The 15,991-nt window shown below is 41.6% G+C and overlaps 1 protein-coding gene across 2 annotated transcripts in view; it reads right to left on the reverse strand.

The window, feature by feature from the left end:
- Positions 1-15,991, reverse strand: part of lzts2a (leucine zipper, putative tumor suppressor 2a) — a 44,492-nt gene that overhangs the window by 14,205 nt on the left and 14,296 nt on the right. The window contains exon 2 of one of the 2 annotated variants that reach the window (XM_082557893.1): positions 9,962-10,078. The gene's annotated coding sequence lies outside the window, so the exon portion shown is untranslated. Of the gene's footprint in view, positions 1-6,690; positions 7,012-9,961; positions 10,079-15,991 lie in introns of those variants that run through there. The other variant, XM_082557892.1, reaches the window with a different exon arrangement.

The raw sequence follows: 15,991 nt of genomic DNA on the forward strand, positions 1-15,991 counted from the left end.
AAGACCTGAGGTTATATTATTCCATCATTCCTGCACAATGACTGTCTGTCTGAGTGGGCGCTCACTGTCACCTACCCCCACATGACTAGGCTTTACAGTCTCAGTGTGTGTGTTTTGCTGAATGCATGCATACTTTCTTAGTCCTCATTAACTCATCACCTTAGAGCCAAATCTCTCTTCACTCAGGAGAGATATTGTCCTCTTTGTTTGACGCTAACTTTTTTCGTGTTGAGCTCTGACTTCATTTTTTCATTTTCTTTGTCAAAAAAACCCCAAACAAACAAAAAACTGGAGAAATACGTTTTCTAGCAAAGTGCAAGTCTGTGCAGGAGTAACTGGCAACAGGTTCTCCTTTGCTCCATTTTTTTCCTTTTGTGCTTTTACAACCAACTTGTTGCTGTTGCAGACCTAAGCCTCTCCCTCTGTTTGGAAGCGTTGCCATGGCATTTGAGGCCCACATTTTTCATGTGCATGGCGAAATGAGATAGAGTCAGGAAGCGTGGTGAAAAAAAGAAAGGAAGGGAAAGAGTGATAGAATAGGTGAATAGGTGAGTGAAGGAGTGTGTTTTGTGCATTTGTGACAGTTTGACAGCAGACAGGTTTGGTTCTTTAGCATCTCAAAGCATCTGGCCTCAATTTGAACTTGAGAGCGGGCTTACCGAAGCCCAGACTCTCTTGTTGTCCTATCACGCACAGGGACGCTCACACATACATATAGCTGCAGGGGCAAATCATAAAATTCTTGTGGGGGTTGAAACTACTGAAAATGGAAAATGGAAAGACATTTAAGTTGACATATAGCCACGAATAGACCTTGGGAAGATTATTTCTAAGTTCAGTTTGGAACACACTGCCTGTTAGGTTCCCCACAAACACCCACAGCTGACTTAAGAACTGAATCTTCTCATACATTTTGTCAAGATGCACCAGACAATACATGTGGTCACACACACACCAAGCTTCCACAGCCAGTATGTCACTAATAAATGGATTATACTTACTTACAGATGCACACGTGGACAGCTGCAAACAACATGGATGAGCAGTTAGAAGAATAGTTACATTACCATTACCAAGTCTAGTCTAGTTTTAGTGTGTATATGCACATGTTTTGTTTACTCAGCTACTCCTTTTATACACTTCAACCTTGATGGGTTTATGGCTGTGGTGGTGTACCACTGTTACACCAACACAGTGGATTTTTTGTTTTATCATACAATGATATACATGATGTGAAGAGAGTTTTACAAAAGTAGCGACTTAACTGTTTAGGAATTACAGACATTTTGATTCATAGTTCGCCATTTGGGCTCAAAAGTAACTGGACAATTGACTGACAAGCAGATTCACTGCCAAGTGAGAGCTGTTCCTTCATTATTCCACTGTAAGAAGAGGGTAAAAGGCATAAAAGATCTAGAGTGGATTGCAAGTGCCTAACTTGCATTTGGTAGCTGTTCACTGGAAGTCTCAATTAGGCTCAGAGATGTCAATGAAAGTTAACAGTCCTTTATTAGGCTTAAAACTAAAATAAGCTTCAGAGAGACAGCAAAAAGTTCAAAAGTGATCAAGTCAGCAATCGAATGAACTGGCCCGGTGAAAAAGACTAACAGGTCTGAAAACCCAAAGAAGACAACTAATGTGCATGATCGCAGATTTATTTCCATGGTTCAGAAAAACTAAATCTAACCAAGTCAAAACCACTCTCTGGGAGGTAGTCCATAATCAAGAGATGCCCTCATGAATGAAAACACAGGGAGCTTACAGTAAGGAGCAAAGCACTAGTTAGACTTTGCCAGAAAACATTAAAAAAAAAAAACCCTGTTCTGATCCAAAAAAAATTCTTTGGAAAGGTGAGACCAAGATGAAAGATAAAGGATAGATAGTTTAAAAAAAAGAAAAAGCATGGATAAGGAATCAAACAGCTCATGACAGATAATGCATACCACGTTATCTGTCGAACACGGCGGAGGTAATGTTATGTCATGGGCATGCATGCCTGCCAGTGGAGCCAGGTCATCAGCACTCATTGATGATCTCACATGCTGACAGAAATAGCAGCATGAGTATGAATATGAATTTAACATGGCATTAAATTTTAGGTCTGACATATTTAAATTTGTATTAGAAATGACAGAGAACTCAATACCCAGCCTTTAACAGTGCTTCAGTCAGCTGACGCTGGAGGAAACTGAGGTAGCAGTATGTGTAAAAAGGGGAAGATGGCTGACATTCCTGGTCTGCTCCAAATGTTGGATTTTCCAGGAGGTTTTCCAGCCACTGAAAGTTATCCAGCAGTGGTCAGCGGTCAGACCCACAGACACTGGAAATACCAAGAATGCCGGTGGTAGAGACACATGGATTAGTCTGGCCAGTGGACTACCGTTTGTCAGGATCAATGACCAGTTCGAACTAAACTATTTCACTTAATTTATGAAATCTTATCAGTGGAAAAGCATGTCATCTGGTCTTTAACAACATGGCTAATCCAAACTCTGTTTGAAGCCTCATTGTCCCAACAGTAGTGAGAAGAGCAAGTTTTCCCTCCTAAACTTCCCTTCCTTCCCCCCCTGCTGCTTTGGCTGTACGACAGTGGAGGGCCATTGTTTCAGTTTAACAAGAGGGTAGAAAGCAGAGAGAAAAGGCCTGTTATCTTACACTGAAAGCAACCACACTTTGGCACACAATGTGACCTATAATGCGACGCAGAACAAAGACGGGGTAGCGAGCGATATGACTTTCTCTTTACTGGCATCCTTCAATGAGGAAAAGTAGGACTCGATATCTGAAGTCTCAAATTTTTCTTATGTTTCTCAGAAAGTGTCACAGCTCGAGAGTGAAATCAGCAATCATAGCTGAAGCAGAAGATAACAAAGACAATGCCGCCCACATGCATACACAAAAAACACAGAGTGCTACTAAATACAGCCAGGCAAATGAGTTCCACAGCAGCTATTACATAAGCAACAACGCCTCACTTTAACTGTGCCAGCCTCACTGCATAAATTCTGACATGGCGAAGGAGCACATGTGCAGACGTATTCAGACATACTGTCCGTGCCGCTGCAAACTCGAGAAAGACAGAGTGGGGACAGGCTGGCTTGGAAAATACTCATTCAGCAAACTGAGCACAAGCCAGGCCGACTTCGAATCTCTTGCCGTCTCTCTGTCTTCCTGCATATCTGTCTGTCTCTTTCTGGATTCGTCCACCCTGCTCTTCAACTAGAGGCTTTACATAAACACCTGGCATGAGATGTAGCTAAATGGGATCATTGCAAAAGAATGGAGCCGAGCACAGAAAGTGTGAAAGGGGCTAGTAAAATTTTATGGAATCTGAATCCATCCTTATAATTCGGTCTTTTTGATGAACTTGGTGCCCCCACACCAAAGAGACTACCGCTGCTGAATGGGTACATGTATTTCAAAACGTAATTTGTCCTATTGCTTTAACAAAAACAGCATTTTGTTGCTCTGCTGGAGATGAAAAAGTAATAAATGACACATGGGAAAGAGCTGTAATTCTAAGGTATATAAATAACAGATTTTTCTCCAGGTACGATGCACTCATCATCACCTGAACCATGACAATGTAACCCCCTAAGGTTAGGAAGCCTAAGATGTAACACTACTGTAACCAAAAACACAAGTTCCTAAACTAATATGAGACAAGAACAATGACAGTTCAGCGTTTTAAAAGCATTCTGCTGTTGTTTTATTGACTTTGGAACATTTGCCGTTCTCAGTAAGTCATGTTAGTGCACGATTAGCACATAGATTGTAAATCACTACAGTTTGTTTCTTTGCATGGGCGAGTGCTGTCAAAAACCAGTATGAAAAGCAATAAAAACCTTTATCTGAGAAAGACTGAATAGTTTTGAATAACACTTTTTTTCTTAAGTGTATCTTGTTTTTTTTAAGGCTACTGCCATTAAAAAGTCATTGTTGCACATGTTGGTTATATTCAGAGGTTATGTGCAGCCTACCATACATTTACCTTTAAATGCTTGCACAGCAAGTTGATACTGATAGCATATCCTCCACCAAGTAAACAGAAACAAGCTCATTTATTTCCTTTGGTGTGACAGCTGAAGTCAAACTGGCTAATGCTGTTGTAGGACCCCTTTATTTATATTAAGCACACGGGGCTTTGGTGTTATTTCGGCCGGTCATGTACCTCTCAGATGTTGATTGTTCCTAGCATTTATCCCTGTGTGGGTGCATCAATGGCCACGTGCACATTTATAGAGAGGTGTCAGGTTACGGTATAGTCTTTCAGAAACGGTTTGAAATTATGACATACCTACAGCATAGGCACGTCTGATGAGTAAAGAAACTGCAGCGAGCATTAAAAAGCTATTCGTTCTTATCGACCAGCAGGGGGCGACTACACTGAATTTGGAATGAAGTCTAGTTGTATAGAACCATGGTCCCCAACCTTTTTTGCGCCACGGACTGGTTTAATGTCAGACAATATGTCGCGGATAAATACAACAAAATAAAATGATACAACCAAGACAAAAACTGTGGTATTTTGTAAATATAATAATAAATGCGAATTTACTGTGTAATTGTGTAACTTTATTAGCAGCGCCCTCCTGAAATCCGCCAACAACATCAAGAGCAACATCCTCCTCTCTGGCCCTTAATGCTCTCTGGTTGCTATGGTAACGTGTAAATATTTCTACAACTACAACACGGGAAAAGACCCAGGGAAACCGAGTTAACGATAAAAACCCTGAAAGCCATAAATTTCACACCCGAGCCTCAACTCTTGTGGCCTGGTACCAAACAAGTCACGGACCGGTACCGGTACGTGGCCCAGGGGTTGGGCACCGCTGGTATAGAAGTCATGGAGAAAACGACCCTTTTGGCGCTCTTGACTGTGACCTCAGTAACACAGTTTAATGATGGCCTCAATCACTATTTTTAAGTCTTACTTAATACAATGTGAGATTTATTTTGTGAATTTGGTTTGATTCAGTCACAAAGAAGGATAAAGCAGGGTATCTTTTACAGTTTGACTGACTAGCATCTATCATGAGTGTCCCTTGGTTTTTCAGGTAGATCCACTGTCTTCTCATCACATCCAATTTCAAAATATGAAGATGGTGACTGTGAAGCAGTTGGGTGACATCATGGTGGCTATGGCTATCCTTTCTTTAGGGCAAATGACAAATGATCTAAAGTTTTTGCTGGCATTCTGTGTGAGAACGTGACTTTAACAAACTGGAACGTGATCTTAAATGAATCCAGCCCACCTAAGCTCAGCCTAAACAGAGAGAGGATAAAAGGTAAAAGACTTTCAAAAGACAAAGAGAGCCACAAAAGGTCTCAATACCTTTTTTTGAAGCTGCTTAACTACCTTTTAGTACTGTGCATACACACCCACAGCACACAGGAAGCATTAGTCAACACGGCTGCAACATGTGACACGTTACCTCATTTATTTTGTCCAGAGAAGATGAGGTAACCCTTCTTTTCCATCTCTGCCCCCATTCTCACTCCCCTTCACCTTACCGTTAACGTCACGTCAGCGTTTGTGCATTTATAGAGTAAAACGTCACTCCTGCGAACTCTGCCAAATCCCATTCTGGGTAATTACAGTCTTCTCCTAGCAAGCCCTCAAATGAAGCCTTAACATGATACAATCAAACACAGATACTACAAAGAGTTGAGTGAATGGACAGCACTGTGAGCTGTCTATAAACATATCTGCTGACGCACCATTCTCGGGCCAAAACAAACTTGATGAGAAACTACAATATGTGGCCCGAGGCACACGAGGAGTCTTGTAATTACACACATAGGGAAGACATGAGAGGAATAGCAGCGGGCTCTACCCCCAGTGCTTTGTCATCAAAAGAAACACAAAGATTCCCTTTGAGTCTTCTGGATGAAAACATGTTTTTTTGCAGGTCACACTTTTGAGATGTGGCCTAATTGTCTGCTTTGGTGCAAGTGTACATGCTGCCTCATGCTTTTCTTATCTTCACTGTGAGTGTGTGTTAAGACAGATTGAATAACACCCTCCTCCTTCTTCTCCTTCTTCCTCCAGGCCAACTGTCCAAAAAGGGGGGCAGCTTTTCTTAAGGCTGAAATTTCAAATCAATACTCCCAACAGTGTGTAATGAGTAGATTAGCCAGGGTCAGGATTAGAAAACCTGGGCTCAGACACCACAAAAAACCCTCATCATCCCACCTCAACAAATCCAGGCAACCAGTTTTGTTTGTCCCTGCACAAAAACTCTTCAGGGTCATTTAGACCAGCCACAAAAGTGACAACTTAAGAGCAGTAACTTCAAGCTTCTGAGTCTGTCAGCTGACTGAAGTTTGTGAATCATCATTTAACTATTCATTACTCAGTTTTTAGAAGTCACCAGCATTTTTTCTTTACTAAACTAGTTTCCATTCTAGTTGCAAAATCCTTGTTGCACGCGCCTCGCTGTCCATCTCCCTTGCGCCTTTCGTTAAATGTAACTCACCCTCATAAGGGGCTTCACACAGAGAGTCAAGGTGCTCATGAATACAAAGTTTATTCTCAGGCAAATTTGCATAAATTTAAACGAAGCCAAACGGCAATGGAAAGCAGGGTGAGGAGAGCCTGAGTTTGGAGAATCTGAGGCATATGCACTGACGTTTCTCATACAGACACATGTAAGAGCACACACACTCTCTCCTTCCCTCCATACTCACTCCAGTGAGAGCCCTGCATCGCTGCCTTCACTTGTCTCTCTTGGAAAAAAAAGTTTAAAAAAAAAAATCAGTCCGGTGCTCTGATGGCTCAGATTCTCCGCGTCTCCCCTTCCTTCTTCTGTCGACTATCTCTCCCCTACAGCATTCCAGCTTCCTGCCGTTGCCTCTGCGCCGCTCCCAGACTTCATATCCTGACACAAGGACTTTCAAATGGAAGCCCTTTTATTTTCCTGTCCCCTCACCACCTCCTTCTTGGTCTTCTCACTTCACTCCACTGTTTCTCTTCTCAGCTTTCCTTCCCTGCTGTCTGCCTTAGCACCGCCTCCCCCACCGCCTCCTCCTCCTCCTCATTCCTCCCTCCCCTCTCCCACTTTTGTCTGCCTCTAGTTCCCCTCTTTTAGCACACACACTACTCTCTTCTGACTCCCTTTTTCTCCTCCCCCTTCTCTTTTTAGCCTTAGAATCATCCCCCTCCTCTTTCACATTTACTCTCTGCATCAGCACAGTGCTGCATCGGATATGACATTTTGGGAAATCTTATCCACTTTTTGTGTTTAGTGGATTTGTGTTCGAGCACAATGGCCCCAGGCATCGGGGGAATACCCCTTTCAACACGGTTTGCAGCACCTATCCCCTTTGGCTAAATACTAGGCCTAGTTACACCCAATTAACAAACAACATCCACCACATGAAGAGCAGCAGTCGCTACAGAGGAAGAAAGAGGGCGAGTCATTTATCTCAGTATATTATATAACATCTTTCTGGCAGCGTGCACCTCATGTTCTCCAGTGCACATGAAAGTGAGTGTGGGTATTGTTCACCAGGTATTAGGAAGATGCCCAGGTCCAGTGGCTGCAAAACCAGCCCAGTTCATCACCCCTTCACTACTACACTGACAGCTGATAGAAGGTCTTTGAGCTGATATACTGTGTTTGGTTTTCTCCAGACATGGCGGCGGGTATTATGGCCAAACATCTACTTTGGTTTCAAGGTTGTTCCAGAAATCTTGTGGTTTGTTCAGATGCAACTTTACAAACCTGGCAACCCTTCCAAGCCAGTACTACTGTCATTACCTTTAACATTTAACATACCAACTGAAGAGTCAGAGATGCAAGTCTCTCCTTTCCTCATAAATTTACTTCAAGTTTTATGATATTAAGCTAAAGTGCTAATGTTATCAAAGCACTATCATTGTTAGCATCACTATTGCTAAGTCCAGCCGCATACAGCTGTTAAGTGGGTACAGGCAATTAATTGATCAGGACAGCTCAATTGTTGAGTAATTTTTTTTTTTTACAAATAAATTCATCATTTAATCAATAATTAAGTCACTGACTGTTTCAGCCCTAATTTACTTTCAGATCACACACTTGGCTCTTGTGTGGCACGCAGCACTTAGCACTCTTGGTTGGTTGTTGTGTGCTGCCGTGGTGGAAAACCAATAAGAGGACTGAATAATGGTGTGTGTGTGTGTGTGTCATCACTTTCTCTCTCCTTACTGGAACTCCCCCATTCCTCCCTCTGAGTCCCACGGTGGTAAAGTGAGAGAAGGGGGAAAAAAAGAAAGAGTTCACTTTTGCTCCCTGACTTGGCACTTTGCTACCACTAACACAGCCCACCTCTCTGGGCTTAAAATACAACACCAGAAAGCTTTTGAGTCTTTTATATGTGTGTGACACTGTGCGAGTGTGTGTGAGTCAGCAAGAGTTTCTATTTCAGCCTTTGAATAGGTAATAAAAATCCACAAAACCAGTGCATCAGCTCAGTTTGAGTCAGTGAAAAACAGGACTTGTGACGTATTAAAGAAAAGTGAGAGACTTTGTATCTAAAACTAATATAAATCATTTAAGTGGACATATTATGCTCATTTTCAACTCCATATTTCATTGTTGAACTCTACTAATGTAGTTTTCACAGTACAAAATGATACACAATATACTTTTTGCAGCCCCTGAGTTCATCCACTTTCTGAAACAAGCAGTTTGACTTTCTTTCCTTTCTTCTAATTGGCTGCCCTTCTCAAACAGAAACTTTGAACAGCACTTGGGAGGAGCAGCTGAGTGCCTGGGATATCTGCTGTCAGTGACATCATACAGGTCCAAGAGTAGAAAAAATGTTTGAAACTAAGTGTTTAGAGCAGTCTGAAACCAGAGCTTTTGGACCACAGGGATTACTTGAATACACTCTGGCCAATTTTACTGTGAACTTGTACCTTAAAACCCAGAAAACATTTCTAAAGATGCTGAAACTCTATAGAGATGAGGACAAAGTATGCTTTGGTTTATCACATTAAATCTCATTTTACCCAGCCAAATACAGTTCAGTGAAGCGTTAGCATTTACTAAACAGGTATCAACCAAAAAATGAAATGTTAAGTAGGACTTTGTATTCTGAAAACGACCTTCTAACACAGGTGGTGAGTTGTGTTTTGGGACAGATAATGAAGGAAGGAGACAGCTGGGCTGAGACAGGGAGGACTGGAGGACAAAAATGCAGCAGAGATAGCAGATCTGTAATGGATACAGTGGAAAGAAGAGAGGAAGACAGCTGCTGCTGCCTTGACAACATAGTATTATCACCCCAAATATCTTACAAGTGCTGCCGTTTACTGTTCTTTAGCTGATAGAAATGATAAGGGCTTAATGTCAAGATTGAGTGTTGTGTGACTGCTTTTGAAGAACAACAGACACAAAAAAGTGCATAATATTCTCTGCATTAGCTATATTAGGTGTGTAAAAAAAAAAAGTGAAGTCGAAGAAAATTGTGTTTTCTGAATGAGACAATTTGATTAGCAGCACCTTCGGTGCCTCATGTGAGGCACTCGACTACAGTATGGAACAACATGAGCTCAGCCGCAAATTTCTAACCTCTTGACCTCCTCATCTCTTCTTCTACTCCCTCTAACCCCTGTGTCACATTCTCCAACTGCTATCCTTCTCCAAATCTAGTCCCTAAACAGAAGCATCAAAGAGGCCAAGACCCCTATTTCCATAAATGTTCTTGCATCTGTGTGACAAAATGAGGACACTCTAATATGAGCCCACACATTGTCAGTCCACTGATCAGCATTGACGGCTCTCATGAAAAGAAAGAAGAAGAAAAAAAACAGAAGAGAGAAAGAACACAAAAGGGAGGGCAAGAAAGAACAAGAGTGGGTAGTAGGAGGAGTGGGGGATGCTTGAGTCAGCAAATACTGAAGGTCAGCGTTATCAGAGAAGGGTTTTGTCTGCAGAGGGTGTTTTATTTTTTGTTTTTTAGCGTGGTTCTTTACCTCAGTGTGTCACCCAGCGTCCTCCTCCTGGTGGTCTGGGGGAGAGAGGAAAATGGCAGAGTGCTTTCATCCCAGGACTTTGCTTCTTTCTGGGATTCTCTTCAGGTGGACCGTGACCTGAGGAAAAACAAAGAGTTAAGATGAACTAATCTGACCAGTTGTGTCCGTCAGGTACGAGTGAACTGAAACAGTAAGGGCCAAACATCTAAACTCTACAGTGTGGATTTGAATTTATCTAAAATGGTTAGCATAGGAAAACAAAAACACAGTCAGAAATAGCAAATGTGATGACCTCACAGTGACCACAGTCCAAACATGAAGCTGAAAATGCACTTTTTGATCAATAAAATCTACAATCCTTGATCTCTTCCTTTCTCCTTCTGTCTTTAAACAAGCCACTTTTGAGCTGCTTGCATAGTAACTTAAGTCTCACACGTATGACAGTAGATGTTTTTTCTGCAGATACACAAATATTTATCTTTATACATCACGCTTTTCTTGTGCAAGAGCTAAAAAAGAATCATGAAATTTGTACAAATTTTAAATTAAACTGTCATCTTGTACTGCGGCTCTTACAGCTGGAGTTTTGCACAAGTTTCCTAAAACTAAATGTGGTTCCAATCTTTGGAAGAGAAATGGAAAAATCCTCATTAAGGCTAAAAAATGAAATGAAAAAGAGAAAGAAAACGTATCTATGAGCAGATAAAGAATATGTGTTTGCCCATAATATCAACACTGCTTCCTCCGAATACACTTGTGTGTAAATACCTTATCATAACTTCAAAGTGTAAATGTAGTTCCATTAGTACTACCACCCTCTGGTGTCCAATAATATTAACTATAGCATTTTTCTTGTGGTTTGCAGTACATGCACATGGGAGGATTTTATTTCCACCCCCACCAAAAAATGCTACTTTGCTGGGGTTTTTTATTTGTAATTTTCCTAATCTTTTGATTGCACCCTTTTTTCCTCTTTCTTCTTTTCCACTATCTTCACTGGAAGCCGATGAGGTAATCAGTCAGCTTGTTACAGTCTGAAGCGATATGATACGACTATTGATTTTGGCCCCCATGTCCCAGTGCACCAGGGGGTCAGTAATGCCACATCACCCGACCTCCAGGCCAGGATATAGAGCGGCTTTCAGGAATCACAGACCAGTGCTGACTGGGCACTGACAGCCAGTGCCACCAGCAGATAGACTGTAAAACCACAGACCATCACATTGACAGATTTTCCTAGAATTGCTGAGACCAGCCGGAGTTTGGTGTTTTTTCTTGTCAAACTTTAAACAACAAAAAGGACCGGAGCATCACACAGCTTACACATCAATCTAAACCATATATGTCACTTTTTTTTAACATTTGTCCTTAATTGTTTGTGTAATTTTGTGTCCAACAAAACACAATCAGAAAAGAACAGCGATCATCATTGGCTTAAAAATGCAAATGCATTACGTTTCATATAAATCAATACGATCCATTTAATTCAATCAAAAGACCACATAAAACACAATTATTGACTAACTTGGTTCCCATATGGCTTCCATCCAGCTGAAGCCCAAATATCATCAGCATGGAACAACAATGAAACAAAACCGGGTGTCCATCTGTGTCTGTTAACAGGAAAGCTCACAAATTTAGAACCAGATTTGAATGAAATACAGAGGTCAGTAAGGCTTTAAGCCAAGGTATGACTGATTAAAGTGGCAATCAGGGTCTGGGATTTCTGCCATTAGATGATTATTGTGTTTCAGGCCTGATTTGATGGACACGTGATTTGTAGCCGCTAACACCACGAAACAAATAGTAAAGAAAACGTTGTGAGGGAGAAGGTGCGATAAACGGGGTGGGTCAAGGGCATCTAGCATGTTCTAACACGGAGGTGGGGTGGCAGGAGGGTCAAAGCCTTTCCACAGAGACATGGGGGAAGATTTGTTGAGATAACATGAGAGTGGTTAAATTTATTCACCCTCTTTAAGCTTCACAGATAAATGAAGAGTAGTGTCCCATAAGGCCAGCTCACAGCCAAATACAAGAATATTTTATTTTTTTAGAAACACTAATGTGCAAATACATCAATATACACACAGATTTATAGATCTAACCCTGGTCTGCCTGTCTTTTAATTGTCATAAAACCCACTGCAAGGCAATAAAACATGACCTGTGATGCTATAATGATCTCCGCAGTGGTTTAAAGGCTTCAACACACACATACACGCACAGGCATAAAATCTCGCTTCGATGCTCTCTGTCTAATCAGGCGATGAGATCTCACCCAGTATGATGGGCTGATGTAAACCCATGGGTGCAGATTAGATAGAGATTATTCATCCTTTAGATCACTGCTAGATAGATTACATCGCAATAGCAGCATATGTCCTCACTGCAGGGATGACACTGTATGTCAGGACAATGACACTGTGACTGAGGCTCCTGCACGGTGCTGCAGTATTAACTTCAGCTGAGGGTAGCGCTAAGGTCATGCAGCTTGTGTGTGCGCTTGGCTGCCTTAGGTTCACTTTGTAAATCAAAGCAATCCTTATGTTAGTAGTAGTTTTCGGTTACTGGAGAGATGCAGTATGGTGTGCTGTTGAGGGAGGAGCGAAGGAGGGTGAAGGCGAAAGTCGCTGCCGTCACCCAGAAGGTGTGGCTAAATTTGTGCCAAGGTGACTCTTGCACAATGAAGCAAGAGAGACAGAGAAGTGTTCAGTTCAGTCCATTAATACACGTACTGGATGTATCTAAGTGTATTAATGGGAGAAATTTGTCACTGTACACATCACTGTATAATACAATATCAGCAATTATTCTCTTGATTGGTTAATGTAAAAAAAAAAGTCAGGTAATCATGAAAAGTTGACCGTTATCAGATTCCCGCGTTAAATGGGAAATCTGAAAATTTTAAAAAGATGGAAAAAAAGAAGGAACTTATGGTGCATTTCACTGGAGGACAGAATTTTTAACTGGAACGCCCCCCCCCAAGCCAGACTTCCAAAATCAGACAGTCAGAGCAGCCCCACCAACCCTAAGACAATCCAAGATTGCTTCAGGGCATGTAAAAAGCAGTAAAACCATAAGACATGTAACCAGCTAAGTAAGTCAGGGTCTATCCACGAACGTGTGGCAATGGTGGTTTTAAGTGCTAAAAAAATAAACAAACAAACAAACAATACGCTTTGCACTAATATGATAATGATGCATGACTGACTCTATCTTGCTAAAGAGCAAAACAAATGCTGTTATTCCTTGTTTTTCTGACTTCACTACTGAAACACACACAACTCAGGAGTGACATCACTTCCACCTCAGTCATCCGACTTCTGAGGTAAATGGAAAGCAGCATTATACAGTGGGGCAAAAAAGTATTTAGTCAGCCACCGATTGTGCAAGTTCCCCCACTTAAAATGATGACAGAGGTCAGTAATTTGCACCAGAGGTACACTTCAACTGTGAGAGACAGAATGTGAAAAAAAAATCCATGAATCCACATGGTAGGATTTGTAAAGAATTTATTCGTAAATTAGGGTGGAAAATAAGTATTTGGTCACCTCAAACAAGGAAAATCTCTGGCTCTCACAGACCTGTAACGTCTTCTGTAAGAAGCTTTTCTGTCCCCCACTCGTTACCTGTATGAATGGCACCTGTTTGAACTCATCATCTGTATAAAAGACACCTGTCCACAGCCTCGAACAGTCAGACTCCAAACTCCGCCATGGCCAAGACCAAAGAGCTTTCCAAGGACACCAGGAAAAGTATTGTAGACCTGCACCAGACTGGGAAGAGTGAATCTACAATAGGCAAGCAGCTTGGTGTGAAAAAATCAAATGTGGGAGCAATCATCAGAAAACGGAAGACATACAAGACCGCTGATAATCTCCCTCGATCTGGGGCTCCACGCAAGATCTCATCCCGTGGGGTCAAAATGATCATGAGAACGGTGAGCAAAGATCCCAGAACCACACGGGGGGACCTGGTGAATGACCTGCAGAGAGCTGGGACCAAAGTAACAAAGGTCACCATCAGTAACACACTACAACGGCAGGGAATCAAATCCCGCAGTGCCAGACGTGTTCCGCTGCTGAAGCCAGTGCATGTCCAGGCTCGTCTGAAGTTTGCCAGAGAGCACATGGATGATACAGCAGAGGATTGGGAGAATGTCATGTGGTCAGATGAAACCAAAGTAGAACTTTTTGGTATAAACTCAACTCGTCGTGTTTGGAGGAAGAAGAATACTGAGTTGCATCCCAAGAACACCATACCTACTGTGAAGCATGGGGGTGGAAACATCATGCTATGGGGCTGTTTCTCTGCCAAGGGGACAGGACAACTGATCCGTGTTAAGGACAGAATGAATGGGGCCATGTATCGTGAGATTTTGAGCCAAAACCTCCCTCCATCAGTGAGAACTTTGAAGATGAAACGAGGCTGGGTCTTCCAACATGACAATGATCCAAAACACACCGCCCGGGCAACAAAGGAGTGGCTCCGTAAGAAGCATTTGAAAGTCCTGGAGTGGCCTAGCCTCCACTTTTTTTTTCACATTCTGTCTCTCACAGTTGAAGTGTACCTCTGGTGCAAATTACTGACCTCTGTCATCATTTTAAGTGGGGGAACTTGCACAATCGGTGGCTGACTATATACTTTTTTTGCCCCACTGTAGGTGCTTTATACCTTTTTCCAAACATGCTGATTTGCATATCTCAGGTAATAACCGGTTGAATTCACAGCTACTCAGTGGCTCACCCGCCTCCTGCACAGTCTACTCAGAAACCATCCTCACCTAAACCAAGCATCAGCGTGACCAACTGTGTTCTGCTTGTGTGAAAGCATAACCTCAGACAAAGACCAGATTCTTATTCATTCTGGTGTGAACACAGCCTAGGAGAAAATAACCCAACTTCTCACCTGACTTGATAGCGCAGTAAATACTTTCCTGGTGAGTTTCAGTTGCTATTTTTATCCTGTTTCTTCTGCTTATCCAACTCTAGGTTGCAGGGTGGGTTGGAGCCTATGCAAGCTATCAGGTGAGAGGCAGGGTACAGACTGTACAGATCACCTATCTATTATAGACCTAACAGATATAACTCACATTCACACTAATTTACAATCACTGAGTAACCTAACAAACATGTCTTTACACTGTGCAGGAGAACATGCATGTTCAGTTTGCCCATACAGAAAGTCCTCAGCAGACTGATTACTTCATACCTAAGACCTTGTTGATGTGAAAAGTGCTAATCGCTACACCACCATGCTCCCCATTATATGTATCTATTTATTTTTTACAGCATAATAATAACAATTATGTTAATTATCCTCCCATTTAGAGCAAAATACACAGTAAATGAGGGTACAATTTAGGCTAGAATTAGCTTGTGATGAACAGTTTGCTAATCTATTAGCACTCAGTGTTCTCAGTTTCACAGTTACCTCACTGACGTTTCAAAATACCTTGACGGTGATGTCAAAAATACTGAACTCCCGGCTTTAAAATGGGAGTCAAGAAACCAGTGGGTGATATTCATCATGTCAGCATCCAACTTCTATGCCCAAAACTCACAAATATCACGCACATATATTAATGGAATAGGGGAAAAGCAACCAGCTATTTTGTTTAAACAAGCAGATTACACATTAGTTCAATAACACAAAGTGAATTTTATCAGTTTGAGCCACTGCTCATATCAACCACGCACACAGAAGGGTTTTAATCAAGATACACCACAGCAACTCTTTCCAAATAATACTCCCACTGTCTTTGTAAACTATTTCATCTTGGTTTGGACTGTTGTGAATCTGAGTTAAAAAAAAAATAAAAAAAAATCATCATCATTTCTATTATAAAAACATTTTTAAAATTTCATCTTTGCACCATTTTCTGTAATTTTTAATTCATCAATATCCAGGAAAATAAATACTGGCTGATCATGAAAGTGAACAACTGCTGCTACTTAAGTGTCCCGAAACACCTGAAAACATGTAAGTTAAACTACTTCTGCATAATGTGAAAAATCGGGACAGGTGTCGA

The sequence above is a fragment of the Aulonocara stuartgranti genome, assembly GCF_965226115.1.
Source record: "Aulonocara stuartgranti genome assembly, chromosome: 13".
In the NCBI taxonomy this organism is placed as follows: Eukaryota; Metazoa; Chordata; class Actinopteri; order Cichliformes; family Cichlidae; genus Aulonocara; species Aulonocara stuartgranti.